We start from the raw sequence: 17,331 nt of genomic DNA, 5'->3' as shown, positions 1-17,331 counted from the left end.
TACACATCATTTTCTCTTTTTATTCACTTGATTTTATGCCGATCTCAACAAACTGTATTTATACTTAAATAATAGTCTCTCCACACAAGGCCGTAGTTTAGGGTTCATTTTATTGCTCGCATTAAAACCTTTTTGATTTATACAAATCTTGTCTGGAGGTTCGAAGTTTCTGGCGACGATGGAATGTTTTATGCGCGAGCTATCAGGGAAAGGTGGGATCCTCTCCCTGTTCTAGTTAAACCAGGTAGTTCACCCCTTGACATTGACATTGATCTTCGAAGGCCGATGGAAAGTAAATAAAAACAATGGGGTTAAACACGTCAAGTGAAAGAGAATGAGTGTATAAATGGCCGTGAAGTTATCTCAAATATATAAGCTGCTCTCTGATACACAATGTAATGAATAACAACTTGCAAAAAGTGAAAATTCGGTCGCCAAATGTAATGAAGTGAAATTTATGATACATTACTTTCATCAGTCATAACAATGATTGTGAATCAATCTCTTCTTTAATGTTGTTGATGTTGTTTGGCTTCAAGTGTATTTCACAAGATTGACAAGTTATAAAGTATGATTTCAGTAATGATTTATACCATCTATTCCTCAACGGTGAAAATAATGAACGGTATATACCATGTTTTAGTATATCTGTCGCACCTGTATGCACCTTAATGTATATCTGTTGCACTTACCAAACATTCATTTTACTGACAGGTTCCAGTAAAATCATATGATATTTTCACCGTAGATGCAAGCAAAAAAACACATTTTCCATGCGTATCTAACGCATTGTTGTGTGTAGCCCAAGTCTCTTGCATCTTCTTAAGCTTATTAGGCCCTGTCGAGTCTTACATTGGTACTCAACACAGTCGTGTCCGAAATAAGGACACGCTGGTGTTTTAATTAACGGCAAAATATTTATAAAAAATGTTTCTCATGGATGATAACTATGTGCACAATGTGTGAAGGGCCCATAACATAACTGTTCATAAATTCAAATAAAACTCGATGACTATCGAGGCAGTTTCAACCCACTGAATTTAGTTGTAGTAGCTATTTACAATGCATCATACGTAAGGACCGATATGGGCTTAAAAGAGGACATATCAGCAAATAACAAGCACGTAAAGTAATAATAATAAGGCATGCCCTTTATGTTGCATTATGTTTTTCTTGTGTGTCTTTATAATATTATAATCATATGGCCAACTACATGGACACATCATAAGCTATGAATTGTTATTATGATCTTGTTTCTTCGGCTTAAGAATCGACATGACTGTGTCGAAACGATTTTACATTGATGCTTTAAACATTTGCATTAAAAAGACTTGGTCATGGTATGCTTACTTTTTATGATCTCAAATTTGGCATCAATTTGTAATATTTATATCGGATAACATCTATAAATGTGCAGACATATTTGAAGAACTCGATGCTTTGAGAAACGAGAACATTATGATATAATTATGTTACGCAGTAAACTTTACAGAAAGTAAATGTTAAATCAAATTTGAGAGTAATGAGACCTGTTTGGGCCGGCTCACCTTCTAATAAAGATAACCGTTCAACGTAACCAAACGCGAGTATCAGGTCTTACTTTTCGTCAAATATTGGCTTATTTTTTAATGAAAGTAATCGTTCAGAGATGATGAAAAGCACGTCGTGGAGTTTAAATAATACAATGAATATTACGATATGTTTATTGTGTCACAAACCTATGCCTTTTTTGAGTTCATTATCTTGTTGAACTTAATTCAGCTCGAATATGTTCGTTACGAATACGTTAAAACGAATATCTTTGTGCTCTAGGTGCGAATACATCTATGCAAATATCAATTATTTAAGAGCTTATTTGAACATATCAACATAATACAATATCAGTGCGCAGTCTATTTTAAAGGAAGTTTGATTAATTTCAATTAGGAATAATATCAACAGACAGAAAAAATGCAATACATTATCTGTCGACGTAATTGACTGGCTATAGAAATCGAGTCAATAATTTCGATAGATGAGCATACGATATTTGTGCAGTAAATATGTTTATTGAAAAGTATTTATACAACCAATAATTGTGATATGCTAATGTGGCTAAAGATAATTGTTAGGACTTCCTATCTCTAACGTTATTCGCGAGCATTTCTATAATCTAATTTTAGTCGTTCTAGTAGGTAATTAGAATCAAACTGAAATAGAAGTTCAATAGTACTTATAGAAAAAAAGATCTGACAGATAAGCTTTATTCAGGAGACCATACATAGTACCGTTGTGATATACCTTTGTGACTCTTCTTGATGGTATGTTTGGTCTTAGAGTTAGACCAAATTGTCACTACACAGTGCCTCATTGAATCGTAGGTTTTGTATTTTAACCCTAAATTTCAGCAAATGTTTTGTTTTGGAGAATGACCCTATACCATCAAACAGGGTCTCAGTAAATATTTGGTTTTCGATATTGACCCTTGTGACATTTTAAAACAGCGCCAAGGTTAATCTTTGGTTGTTAATTATGTCTCTAGGGCGATTAAGCAGGGTCTCAGTAAAGGTTTAGTCCTGGTTAATGACCCTACTGCCATAAAGCAGGGTTTCAGTAAATGTTAAGATCTGGATATTGACCTTAGTGCGATTAACTATGGCCTAAGTAAATGGTTGGATTTTTATATTAACTTTTGTGTTATTGAACATGGTATCGGTAAGTCTTAGGTTTTGGATATTGACCCTAGTACCATGAAACAGGGTATCAGTAAATATTGTTTTGGATATAGACTCTCGTGTCCGTAAACAGAGTTTCACTAAATGTTTGCGTTTAGATACCCAACTTTGCCTTATTTATCGAGGCCCCAGTAAATGTTTAGTTTGGATTTTGACCCATGTGCCATTTTACAGGGTCACAGAAAATGTTAAGTTTGGTTTGGTTATCCTTGTGTCATTAGGCAAGGTTCCAGTTAATATTGGGTTTGGATAGTGACCCTTGTACCATTCAACAGGGTCACAGACAATTTTAAGTTTGGTTTGGTTATCCTTGTGTCATTAGGCAAGGTCCCAGTGAATATTTGTTCTGGATATTGACCATTGTGTCATTAAACAGGGTATCAGAAAATGATTACTTTGGTTTGGTCGCCCTAGTGCCATTAGGCAAGGTGCAAGTTAGTATTACGTTTGGATAGTGACCCTAGTGGCCATTAAACAGTGCCTGGGTAAATTTGTTGGTGTTGGCTAGAATTCATCGGCCATCAAACAGTGCTTCAGTATATGGTTGGTTCTGCATATTGAACCTTGTGTCATTTAACAAAGCATCATTTAACAGGGCCTCAGTATATGGTTGGTTCTGCATATTGAACCTTGTGTCATTTACCAAAGCCTCATTTAACAGGGCCTCAGAATATGGTTGGTTCTGCATATTGAACCTTGTGTCATTTAACAAAGCATCATTTAACAGGGCCTCAGTATATGGTTGGTTCTGATATTGACCTTAGTGCCATTTAACAAAGCACATGTAAAAGTTTGGCTTTGGATACTGACCTTAGTGCCATAAAACAGGGCCTCAGTCAATGTTTAGGTCTGGATATTAACCCGTGTGTCATTAATTAGGTCTTTAGTTCGGATGCTGATCCTATTGTTAGCAAACAGGACCTCAGTAAATATTTGGTCTTGGATATTTTTCTTATTGGCATCAATCAGAGCCACATTGAATATTTGAATTTGGGTATTGATCCTATTGTTAGCAAAAAGGGCCACTGTTAACATTTGGTTTGTTTCTGCAATTTCTATTCTGTTATAAAAATATTTTTTGAATGATAAGAAATCAAACAAAATTCAAATGTAAAACATTGTAGATACATATTAATAACCTGTGCAAATTAACTTGCACTTATTGAAAATTATGGGCAATTTTTACATTTCAAAATAACCGACTTTACAAAGACACTTTTAAACCAGTATAAGGAGCCTGAAAAATTGACAGTAGCAAGATTTTGAAATCTACTATTTTCTGCTTGTCGACAGTAAAGTATTTTTTCCATTGGACATCACGTTGAATTGCATTTTGTTATCCGCTGAAGTATGTTCAATACTTCCAATTAAACAATCCTGAAACGTATCAGTGAATGGTACCATCTTGCTAACATTCTATTACTAACTTTGGTGATACGCGTAATTATTGTTGAAACTAAAGTCCCCCCCCAAAAAAAAAAAAAGTTGACAACAAAGACTTCATGCAGGAACATATATGTTTAAGTTCACATAAATATACATTTTACCTACTATTAATAAGCTTAAGTAGCTTTGTATGCTCTTAATAAACAAAGTAGCTTTGCATGACAAAGTACCTGCCTAGATGTTTATCTTAGGAACAGCAGCGAACTTCCAACTCGCTTGTCAGTCAATTAATGGTACAGTCTTGATCCTCACACCGTACTGCACCAAATATTTTAAAGATAATACAACTACATGGGTACTATAGAGAATATCTGTGATTTCATATTCCTTTTAATCATTATGCCATCTTCTATACCACGATATAGAATGCACTTACAATAAGATATGGGCGTTTGCTTTTATTGAACATATTTCATAGATTCAGTGTTACGATTGTACAGCCTATTGTATGGTAAAGAATGGAAGGGATTAAAAATAGTAAAAGAGATATCAAGTAATTACATCAATTGCCATTTTTATGCGCAGTTGATACATGTGATATCATTTATTTTTTCATAAATAAGCACGTTTGTGCAATCAAAGATCATCTTGGTTCTCGAAATATGTATAATGAAATATGTAATTACGATAAAATATTACTTATTATTTTGACATATAGATTTTGACAACTGAAATCAGACGTCATCTACGCTGTCTGGACACTTTTCTTGTGTGCTATGCACTTTTATTTTCAAATTATAAAACGTTTGAAGATATCAACAGTTAACAGCGAAAGCGTGAAAGTAACCGAATCAAACTTACTAGACGTTAGATTGTCACAGAAAGCTTAAACTAGATATTGGCTAAAATTCACATAGTTTTTGACTAAAATGTAATTTCCGTTATTTTCGCTGACCATTTCCCGGTTGTAATGTTGTTGTTTTTATAACGGAATATACTTCTTCCAAAGCGGATTCACTCAGAAAGGATATTTTTAGCATTAAGAATGAAGGGCAAGAAACAAAATGATCATAAATTCAAATTAATCTCATGTTTATCGAGACACTTTCAACACACAGCATCACGTTCTAGTAGCCTTTTCGCTGTCTCAGGTATTGGAATGTGTATAAAAAGGACACATTAAGCAAATAAAAATCATAAAATAATTATTATTTTATATTCTAATTAAAATGCCAACAGCATTAAAGTTATAATATGATCTTATTTTTTAGGCTTAAGGATCGATATAATTGTGTCGAAATTAGTTTACATTGATGCTTTAAACAGGTTCATTTATACAAGACTTGATCATGTTTTGGTTACTTTTTTATGATCTCAAAAGATGCTTTTAATTTGCAATACATATCGGATAAAATCAATAATGTATAAACAAGTTTCGAAGAGTTCGTAGTTAAGGCTTTGAGAATCGAAACCAGTATGCTATGTATTACGCAGTATACTTAGAAAGTCCATGCTAATTAATAGAGCATTTCTATATGACAGTGGAACTGATATATAATAAGGCCCAAAAAAACTTATATGCCATGAGACCTGTTTAGATCGCATAATTTTAACGAGATAACCGCTGACCGTAACAAAAATAAGGCATATATGGCAAAACCCGGTTTTTACTTTTCGTCAAATATTGGCTTATTTCTTTAATGTAAGTACTCGTACAGAGACGAATAAAGTGCACGTCGTGTAATTGAAATTATCGTAGACATGCGCAATGCATATAATGTTAGTGTTCATTGTGTCATCAATCTGTGCATTTTTGAAGTTCATTCACTTGTTGAATTGAGATTCAGTTCGACGATATTCGTTAGGAAAACGTTAGCAAGAATATCTTTGTGCTCTAGGTGCGAAGACATCTATGCAAATATCAATTATCAATTAGCCTATTTAAAAATATCAACATAATGAAATATCACTGCATATTATTTTTAAAGAAAGTTTTATTAATTTCAATTTAGGAATAATGTCAACAGACAGGTATTTAGAAAAATTGTAGAACATTATTAGTCGACGTAATTGACTGTCTATAGAAATCGAGTGAATATTTTAGTTGGATGAGCATACGATAATTGTGCAGCGACTTTATAGATTGAAAAATATTTATATAACCAATAATTGTGATTTTGTTATTGAAGGGGATAATGATACTTGTTAGGACATCCTTTCTCGGGCGTTATGCACGAACAGCTTTTTAATATATTTTTTGTTATTCTGGTAGGAAATTAGAAACAAACTGAAAACTCAATTACAGTTAAAAATACAACCTGACATTAAAATGGCAGCTTTATTCAGGAAACAGTACACCATGCCATTGTGAATATTTTTGCATGAATCTTCTTGATGGTATGTTTGGCCTTAGATATTGACCATATTGTCACTGAACAGTCCTCATTGAATATTAGATTTTGTATATAAGCCATAGAACTTAGAGAATGTTTGCTTTTTAATAATGACCCTATGCCATTAAACATGGTCTCAGTAATATTTTGTTTTCGAAATCGACCCTTGTGACATTAAAACAGGGCCAAGGTAATGTTTGGTTTTGGATACAATTCCTTGTGTCATCAATCACTGCCTCAGTAAATCTAATGATTCAGGATATTCACTCTTGTGTCAATTAACAAAGCATCAGTTATTTTTTGGCTTGATATATTGACCTAGTGCTATTTTACTGGGCCACAGAAACTGTTTGGCATTGGATACAGACCCTAGTACCATACAACAGGACCCAGGTAAATGTAAAGACCTGGATGTTGATCCTAGTGTCATTAATCAGGTCTTTAGTTTAGTTTTGGATATTTTCCTATTGCCTATAGCTGATATAAAAACGCTCCCCAGTTAATGTTTGGTTTTGAATATTGATCCGATTGTCATCAAAAAGGCCCCAGTAATGTGTTGGGTTTTTGACATTGGTCTGAGTGTTATCAAACAGAGTCTCCGTAACTGTTGGTTTTAGATATTGACCCCATTTCTGTCAAACAAGGGCTTTCGTAAATGTTTGGTTTGTTTCTGAAGTTTTCATTTCGTTATAAAAATAATCAAACACATTTCAATGGTAAAACATGGTAGATACATATTAATAACCTGTGCATATTACACTTATTGAATATTATGGGTTCTTTTCACATTTCAAATTGACCGTCTTGAGTATTGGAACTTGAAAGATTGAAAGAAGCAAGATTTTGAAATCTACTATTATCTTTTTTGCCGACAGTAAAATATATTTTGCATCAATCATCACATTGAATTGCATTTTGTTGTCTGTTTAACTTTGATGACACGCGTAACTATTGTGAAACCAAAGTCTAAAACATCTATTTTTCTGCGACAAAAAACACTTCAAGAAGACAGCGGGAACATATATGTATTTGTTCGCATAAACAGACATATTACTACAGTTAAAAACCTAAAGTCGCCATGGTGGAAAAAGTACCTTCCTAAAGGTTTTTCTTAACAACAGTAGCAGATTCCCAACTCGCTTGTCGGTCAATTAATAGTACAGCCTTGCTCTTCATACCGTACTGCACTGTAAGATTTTTTCAAGATTATACAACTGTATGAGTTTTTCACATATTTTTTATAAGAGCATATCTGTGAATCATATTCCTTTTAATCATTACTCCATCTTATATTGCATTCTTTGGAATGCACTAACAACACAAGGGCGTTTTCTAAAATTGAACACTTTTCATAGATTCAGTGTTACGATTGTATAGACTATTGTATAATAAAGAATGGAAGGGATTAAAAATATCTACTCAGTAAAAGAGAAATCAAATAATTACATCAGTTAGCATTTCTATGCGCAGCTAATAAATGAGATATCACGTATTATTATATAAATGAGCTCTTTTGTGCAATCAAAGATCATCTTAGTTCTCGAATTATGTGGTTATGATGTAACTTATCATTTTGACATATCGATTTTGACAACTGAAACAGACGTCATCAACAGGCCTATAATCTTTACGCTTGACTCATGAAAACTGGTGAGGCATTGCATGTGTTAACATGCATGTATTTATTGTATCTATAACACTTAGGTTTCTTATGTGAGATATGCCTACTTTTCAATTCATTAAACGTTTGAAGTTACGAACACTTGACAACTAAAGCGTGAAATAAAACGAATCAGATTGTTACAGAAAGCACGTACTAGAAATTGGCTAAAGGTTACCTTCGCTGACTGTTTCCATGTCGTCATCCTAACTGCATTAAAATAACTGTATTCATTCATTGTGTCTGTTGGTGTATTCAGTCGGTATCTTGTTTGCCTGTTTTACCTTTGCCATATGACAAATAAACACAATCGTAACAAATAATATATTTTTGGGTTGTTTGGCATGTCTTAATTGTTTAGGGTAGCATTCAACAAAACTTCAAACCGCTATAATTTGTAGAACAAATAATTTAAAAATGATAAGCAGTATGTCTAGGGCATAAAGGATAATATTGATCATAAATCAGCCATAAAGATTTATAATAGTAAAGTAACGAAACGTTTACTGACTAGTATGACACGATGCTGGAAAACCGCCGCAATGTTTGCTAGACGATGCGTATTTTATGTTGATATTGGTGGATGGACATATTCCATAGGTTAAAGATGCACTCGTACAGGAGGTGTCCTTGAAATAGTTCGTGTTGATCATACTTCATAGTGTTCTACGCCTCTCTTCTAATATGTACTCCGATAAACAGAATCATGCTTTTTCTGTTTCTAAATAATATCACGTGCAGCTTTGCTGTTAGTCGTACCTTGTATATATGTCTTACTTTTAAACACATTTTTCATTTCTGACATGATTATATAGGCCCGGTTTGTGTCCGTTCGGTCCGATTGGAATTGAATATATCGATCTAAGATAAGACGTGTACATTATGCGTATGCTTATATTCCATAGACATCTTCGTCTTTATCTTGTAGAACAAATATCGATTTTACGCTTACGTATGTAATTGAATATATTTGAAAAACAGAATTTCGTTGAACCGACAACAAAATCTACATTGTGATAAGTATTCTGATTTACTTCTTACTACACTATCGTTTTGTTTCAATGTAGTGTTGCATGAGCGGACCAGCTGCATGCTATGGCACAGAAACTTCTAAATAAAACGCGATTCATATAAGACAGTGAATAACTGCATCCACTAATGAAAGCACTGATAGTGCTGAACGGCTTGAGCGACGATTCCTTCTATTGGATACTCGCTCGCCCGCACTCCCGCAAAACTCACTGACTCACTCACCTACTCACTGACTCACTGACTCACTCCCTCACCCACTCACTCAACTCACTCACTCACTTACCATTTATCTCATTTCACTGCTAGAGCTGAATAGAAGGGAGAAATTCGCATTAAATAAATTATGTTCTCTATATCGGAGTATATCACCTGTAGAATTATTATGCAACCTTATTCCAATTAGGTCAAACCCACAATTACCATGTGTTTTCCAGTTTATAGGAGTTTTCCCTTTCATATCCGTGTAATATGAGTGTGTTTTCTGTTAATATACGCAAAATATTACACCATTTTACTTTTAACTAACCATTAACTTATTGTGTAAATCAAGGATTGTTCCAGGCATGTTTAATGAATTGATTTTTATTGAAATCTGTTTCATTCAAGTATGATTTTCAACTCCACATGGACTTAGTGTAATTTTTGTGGTCTATTTTAAAAGTCTTGAGCTAGCGCTCAAGCCTAAAAATGAAAAAAAACTCACTCGTTCTTCCTTCGGGCTCATCTATGATGTGTAGAAGGTTAAATACACACTTATGTACACTTTTATCAATTCATTTATATGTCAATAATGTCATTGTTACTATTCCGTGTTCATATTCTCAAAAACTTGTTTCGGCGCGGATATATATTATACTTGAAATCAAATGCACATAAAACCATTATAAATCAGTGCCTCCATTTAACATGCAATCCACTCTGACGTTTTCAGACTATAAGCGGTAGGTTTAAAACAATGAGGTTCGTATATTTTGGAGTTACAATCAAACAACTGTGTTTTTGCGTGACATTCATTACATATCAAAACTTCTGAAGGAACTTCTTAAAATCACATTGGAAAAGGCAGTCCGTATAGAAAATATGTCGCGAAACATAGTTTCATAGTCTTTTCACGTAGTTCCACTGAACTTTTATTTTATAGGTCGAACATTTAGATTTCAGTGCTGGGGGAGGGGCGTATGTTAAAAGGTTGGGCCCAAATGTATCGCCACCTTTAACATCAATTCCTCTATCTGCTCCTTCAATCAAAATAATTTTGCTATATTCCATCGAACATAACATCGGATGTTCGCCGATGCATTAGTAGAAGAAGTTCTAAAGGTTAATGAAGTGCTTGAAGTGTTATTTGTACTGCTGTGTTCACATTTCAAACCAATAGCTTATAGTTAAGCAAATGTTTAAATGAAGTTAATGTCTTTGCATGATGTCGAGCTTAAAGGGTAACTGTACACTGGAAAAATACAAGGCACCAAAGCAAAGCATGAACAAGATATCAATAGACTTTTACTTGATAAAGTTGCGTTCGCGGTATGATAATGTGTAACTGGTAATAATCTCGGTAAAATTGTGTTTAACAACGCAAGTGTCCTTTATACCAGTGATAATTTGTTGACTTTCAAGACTACTCCTAGGTGGTAACAATAACAATAGTACTTCTGTCATTCTTACAAACCCGTCACCTGAAGTAACAACTACACTTGTGATTCTGTATACTCACATGTCGACCTGTATCCATTAACATCTCAGTTGATAGGCTCCTCTTATTTCGTCAATGATTTAAGATTGTGAAAGGTTGTTATATAATTGCAATACTATTATGATCATTTTGAATGCTGATTTTATGGGCATTAACAATCAAATATGCTTTTATGTTGTTTTATTTTATCATACATTTTATTGACGAACTAAACCAACTGTGTTTATACTTAAGTAATAGTCGATTCAAACAGGACGATATTGAGGTCGAACTTTATAATTCTCCGCCGACAGAGAGTAAACTTGTTTTCGTTTTTTGATTATACAAATTGCTTGTGGTATTGAAGACCGCGAGCTGTATTTATTCTTCGTAGACCGGTTTAAAAGAAAATGGCAAATGGGCTGATAACACGCCCTGGGAAATAGATTGAGGATCTTAAAGGCCACAAAGCATCCATATATATGAGGTCTGTTGTATCGGAACAAGCCACAATGTCTCAGCACTTCCCGAGGATGGTTGGTCTTTTGGCAGAGTGGCCGTTTCACCACTCTACCGTAAAGAGATTGACTCATTAATGTCATTGAGTCGTACATTAGCTTCGAAACGTAGAAGCCATTTCAGAAAGTTGAATCTGGAATATTCGCCACAAATTATTATGTTTATTGTCCTAGGGTATGGTCACATGCATTTGTACTGACTCAAATATCAGGAGATTTTGACATAGATTATGATGGTCTCACAATGACTCAACTTGTTGCTGGTTTTAGTTTCCTGTTGACCCTTTCATGGTCCTTTCATACGACTTCCGGACGGTAATTAGATGTTCATTGCTGAATTTGAAATCACTGACATGATTTGTTCGTTCTTACACTTGCGCAACTGCTCTAAATACACATGAAGAAGGTTTGCTTGAACTTTACGTGGACATTAAAATTTAAGTGAGATTATTGATCGCACGTAGAACGTTTGAATCTTGAGGGACCAGGGACTGTTTGTAGTTCCGAGTTAGTGTCATTATGATCAAACCGTTGGCCACAAACGGTTCTGTTTTAAGTATCAACGTGAAGAATGTGATAAATCTACTCCTAATACAGTGTTTGTCCTTGGTGAAAAGCGAAGCGTCAAACACATATCCGCCACGTGTTTCTTAAGCGATGATATTTAGGGAATACGCCCTTAGCATTGGAAGAGCGAGTGAATGCTCTCATCTTCCGGAAGATTATCTGTACATGAGTTAATATTGGGCTCTTAACATACTACAAGCGAAATAAAGCATTCATGATTAACTTCTTGTGTCACTTCTTCCGCGCACTTCTTCGTTCGTGCGTGCGTTCGTGTGTGCGTGATACGTGCGTGCATATGTGGTTATTGATGTGTTAAATCTGGTTTACACACTGTATTTTTTCTTATGACTTCAAACTCCATACTAGAATGAGTATTGTCTTACTTGCAAAATTAAGAGGAATTACTCGTCTCTATCAAACTAAGCAGGTTATATGAATTATGCATAATGAATAGAATGAAAGATCAATTACGAGGGGTTTTGTCGTGTCTCCTCATTTACAATGCAGATCCACACTGTAAGGCAGCACAATCGTCTTGATTTCGCTATGAGCAAAATATGGATATATTTGAAATACTATCTAAGTATCTATATCGTGTTCACATATTTGATACAGGTTACATGATGTTATTGTGTACCATGTCATATTGAGAAAGATGGAGTCATAACGACACAGCGTGTAAATACCTGTTTAGATTTTAAAGCTATAATATCCTCACTAGATACGCTGAAAGAAGTGTTATAACCGAAGAATAATCACATTTTAATACAACATATTCGTTTTTTTTATACGAGCTGTATTCGCTGAAAATAAATAAACTGACATGTCCTTGTTTTTATACAAATAGATAGGCCTACGTTCTAACTTCGTTGATATAAGGTTTCTTAACCATCGTCAAATCATGTATTCTGAAATATATAGGCTGCTCTCTGATACACTTTGTGATGAATAACAACTTACAAAAAGTTAAAATCCGGTCACCAAATGAAATGAAGTGATATTTATGACGCATGACTTTCATCAGTCATAACAATGACTGTAAATCAATCTCTTCTTTAATGTTGTTGATGTTGTTTGGCTTCATGTTTATTTCACAAGATTGACAAGTTATTCAGATAAATAATGAATACAGTAGTAATTTATACCATCTGTTGTTGAACTGTTAAATACTGAACGGTATTAAAAATTATGTTTTACTATATTTGTCACACTGTATGCACCAATTTACAGCCTGATATGTTATTGATATGTTATTCGGAGTACAAATACAATTTATTATGTAATTTTGTTCAATTAACGAGCATTCAATTTACTGACAGGTTCCAGTTAAGTTATATGGCATTCATCTTCGTAGATGCAAGCAAAACACACCATTTTCTATGCGTATTAAATGCATTGTTGTGTGTAGCCCAAGTCTCTTGCGTCTTCTTAAGCTTATTAGGCTCTGTCGAGTCTTACATTGGTGCTATCTAAACCTCAACACAGTCGTGTCCGAAATAAAAACACGCTGGTGTTTTAATAAACGGAGAATGTTTTATCCAAAATGTTTTTCAGAAAGGATAACTAAGAGCACAAAAAAGGTCCACAAAACAAAACTGTTCAACAGTTTAAACAAAATTCGTCTAATTTCTAATGCTATTTTCACTGTCTCATGCGTTGCAAGCGAGATGGGTATAACAAAAAACATATCAGCAAATAACAAGCATCTATTGCAATGATTATTAGGACCGCACTTTATGTTGCATTGTTTTTTTTAAGTTTCTTTGATCATAATGGTAAAATAATATAATATAATAAAAATGCCAACAACATGGACACTTCAATAAGCCATAAATTGTTAATATGCTCTTGTTTCTTAGGCTTAAGGGTCGCCAAGACTGTGTGGAATTGATGCTTAAAACAACTTTATTGAAAACAGACTTGGTCATGTTGTGCTTACTCTTTATAATCTCCAAAGAGGCATCAATTTCTAATATTTATATAGGATAAGATCTATAAATGTCCGAACAAGTTTCGAAGAACTCAATGCTTAGCTTTTGAGAAACGAGAACATCATGCTAAAAATTACGCTAGATACTTTAAAGAAAATCTATGCTAAGTAATAGAACATTTCTTTATTAAAGTAAACTAATTTATCACATGCTGCACCTTGTTTCCGGTTTAATATAACCATCACGTATTTTTTTTATATTACACATGTGTAAATGTTAATGTAATTGTAGCGCGGGAAATGACAACACTTGGTGATATTCGGCTCATCAGCATCGCAGGTGAAACAGGTAGGTTTTTTTTGCCATTTTATACCGGAAAAAGCATGTGATAAAAAGAATCTGACACTCGTCCAGGAAAACAGTCAGTAAGCTCGCCAAAGGCTCGCTAACTAACAGTTTTTCTGAACTCGTTTAATAAAAATTGGTATTAAATGACACCTCATGTCAGATCCTCTATGTACAGAGACGAATAAAACGCACGTCGTGCAATTAAAACGATCTTACACATTTGCAATGAATATGATGATAGTGTTTATTGTGTCTATTTGAAAGGGAGTTTGATTGATTGCAATTGATAAATAATGTCAACAGACAGGTATTTAGAAAAATTGCAAAACATGATCAGTCGACGTAATTGACTGGCTATAGAAATCGAGAGAACAATTTAGATAGATGGGCGTACGGTAATTGTCCACCAACTTTTTTGATTGAAAAGTATTTATACGAATCAACACTAATGTGATTTTGTTATTCAATTTGCTAAAGACACTTGTCAGACATCCCATCTGTAGCGTTATTCGCGATATATATATATATATATATATATATATATATATATATATATATATATATATATATATATATATATATATATATATATATATATATATATACATATTTAATACTTTTTGTTATTCTAGTAGTAAATTATAAACAAACTGAAAGAGAAGTAATGCATACACTCTGATAGAACAAATAATGGAAGCTTAATTCAGGAGCCTATACACCATGTCGTTGTGAAATGGTAAATGTTTTGTTTGGGAATTTGGCCATATTGCCATTTACCAAGACCTCAGTAAATGTTTTGTTTTGAATATTGACCATATTGCCATTTAACAGGGCCTCGGTTAATGTTTGGTTTGGGATATTGACCCTATTGCCATTTACCAAGACCTCAGTAAATGTTTTGTTTTGTATATTGACCCTACTGCCATTAACAAAGACCTCAGTAAATGTTTTGTTTTGTATACTGATCCTATTGCCATTTACCAAGACCTTAGTAAATGTTTTTTTGTATTGACCCTATTGCCATTTACCAAGACCTTAGTAAATGTTTTGTTTTGTATATTGACCCTATTGCCATTAACAAAGACCTCAGTAAATGTTTTGTTTTGTATATTGACCCTATTGCCATTAACAATGACCTCAGTATATCTTTTGTTTTGTATATTGACCCTGTTGCCATTAACAGAGACCTTAGTAAATGTTTTGTTTTGTATATTGACCCTATTGCCATTAGCAAAGACCTCAGTAAATGTTTTGTTTTATATATTGACCCTTTTTCCATTAACAAAGACCTTAGTAAATGTTTTGTTTTGTATATTGACCCAATTGCCATTAACAAAGATCTTAGTAAATGTTTTGTTTTGTATATTGACCCTATTGCCATTAACAGAGACCTTAGTAAATGTTTTGTTTTGTATATTGACCCTATTGCCATTAACAAAGACCTCAGTATATCTTTTGTTTTGTATATTGACCCTGTTGCCATTAACAAAGACCTTAGTAAATGTTTTGTTTTGTATATTGACCCTGTTGCCATTAACAAAGACCTCAGTAAATGTTTTGTTTTGTATATTGACCCTATTGCCATTTACCAAGACCTCAGTAAATGTTTCGTTTTGTATATTGACCCGTTTTCCATTAACAAAGACCTCATTAAATGTTTTGTTTTGTGTATTGACCCTATTGCCGCCTTTTCACAGTGCCTCAATTAATGGTTGGTTTTGGGTGTTGATCATAATGTTATCACACAGGGCCTAAGTAAATATTTGATCCTCAAATGTCTCGATAAATGGAACCATCATGGTAAGTTTTAACCTCGAATCTTGATCACTAGCTTAACTATTGTTGAAACCAAACTCTAAAACAAATTTTTTTGCGACAAATTCCACTGCAAGAGGACAGCGGAAACAATGACAATTATGTATTTGGTCGCATAAACAGACATAGTACCTACTGTTAATAAGCAAAACTAGCTATGTAGGAGAAAGTACCTGCCTAAATGTTTAACTTAAAAAACAGCAAAATCCCAACTCGTTTGTCGATCAATTGATAATTCAGTATTGCTCCTCACACAATACTTCACCAAAAATTCCCAAGATAATACAACTGCATGCGTACTTTAAGAGCATATCTGTGACTTCATATTCCTTTTAATCATTTTTTCATCTTACATACCACGATATACGTTATAATAACAAAACTTACACTAGGGCGTTTGCTTATATTGAACATATTTCATAGATTCAGTATAACGATTGTTAAAACTATTGTACAATAAAGAATGGAAGGGATTAAAGAGTATCTACGTAAAAGAGAAATCAAATAATTACATCAATTAGCATTTCTTATGCGCAGATAATAAATAAGATTTCATATTGGATTATATTAATAAGCACCGTTTGTGCAATCAAAGATCATCTTGGTTCTCGAATTATGTAATTATGATACAATGTAACTTATAATTTTGACAACTGAAATCAGACGTCATCAACGCTGTCTGGACTCTAATATTTACGTTAATTGCACATGACTCATGATGACTGGTGAGGCATTGCATTTGCTTTTTTTCGTTTGTTTATTAAATTTATATCACTGTCTTACAAAGTATGTTTCTAATGCCAGATGAGCCTTCTTTACATTTTATAAAACGTTTGAAGTTATCAACACTTAACAACGAAAGCGTGAAATTAACCAAATCAAACTTACAATGAGTTAGGTTGTAATAGTGTATTGATATACCAGTATTCCTTCATTTTGTCTGTTTGTGTTGTCTTGTTTGCTTGATTTGCCTTCGTCACATCACTCTGTCACAAAAACACAATCGTAACAGATTATCACACATTTTTTTGGAATGCTAGACGTACCTCTGTTGTGTATAGTAGCATTTAGCACCATCGCCTTCAGGTGGATTATTAAACGCTACTTTAGTTAGTATAGATGAATAATAATAAAAAAATGATAAGCAGTGTGTCTTGGGCATGAAGGAGAACATTGACCTTAAATCTGTTGCAAAGGCTTCCAATATTTTCGACGCGAAAAGTATACTGCATATAGCATGACGCGTTGCTAGACCAGCCCCACAATGTACGCTAAACGCTGCGTATTATATA

This window comes from Mya arenaria, chromosome 11 (genome assembly GCF_026914265.1).
Source record: "Mya arenaria isolate MELC-2E11 chromosome 11, ASM2691426v1".
NCBI lineage: Eukaryota > Metazoa > Mollusca > Bivalvia > Myida > Myidae > Mya > Mya arenaria.
This window is presented reverse-complemented; position numbering follows the sequence as displayed.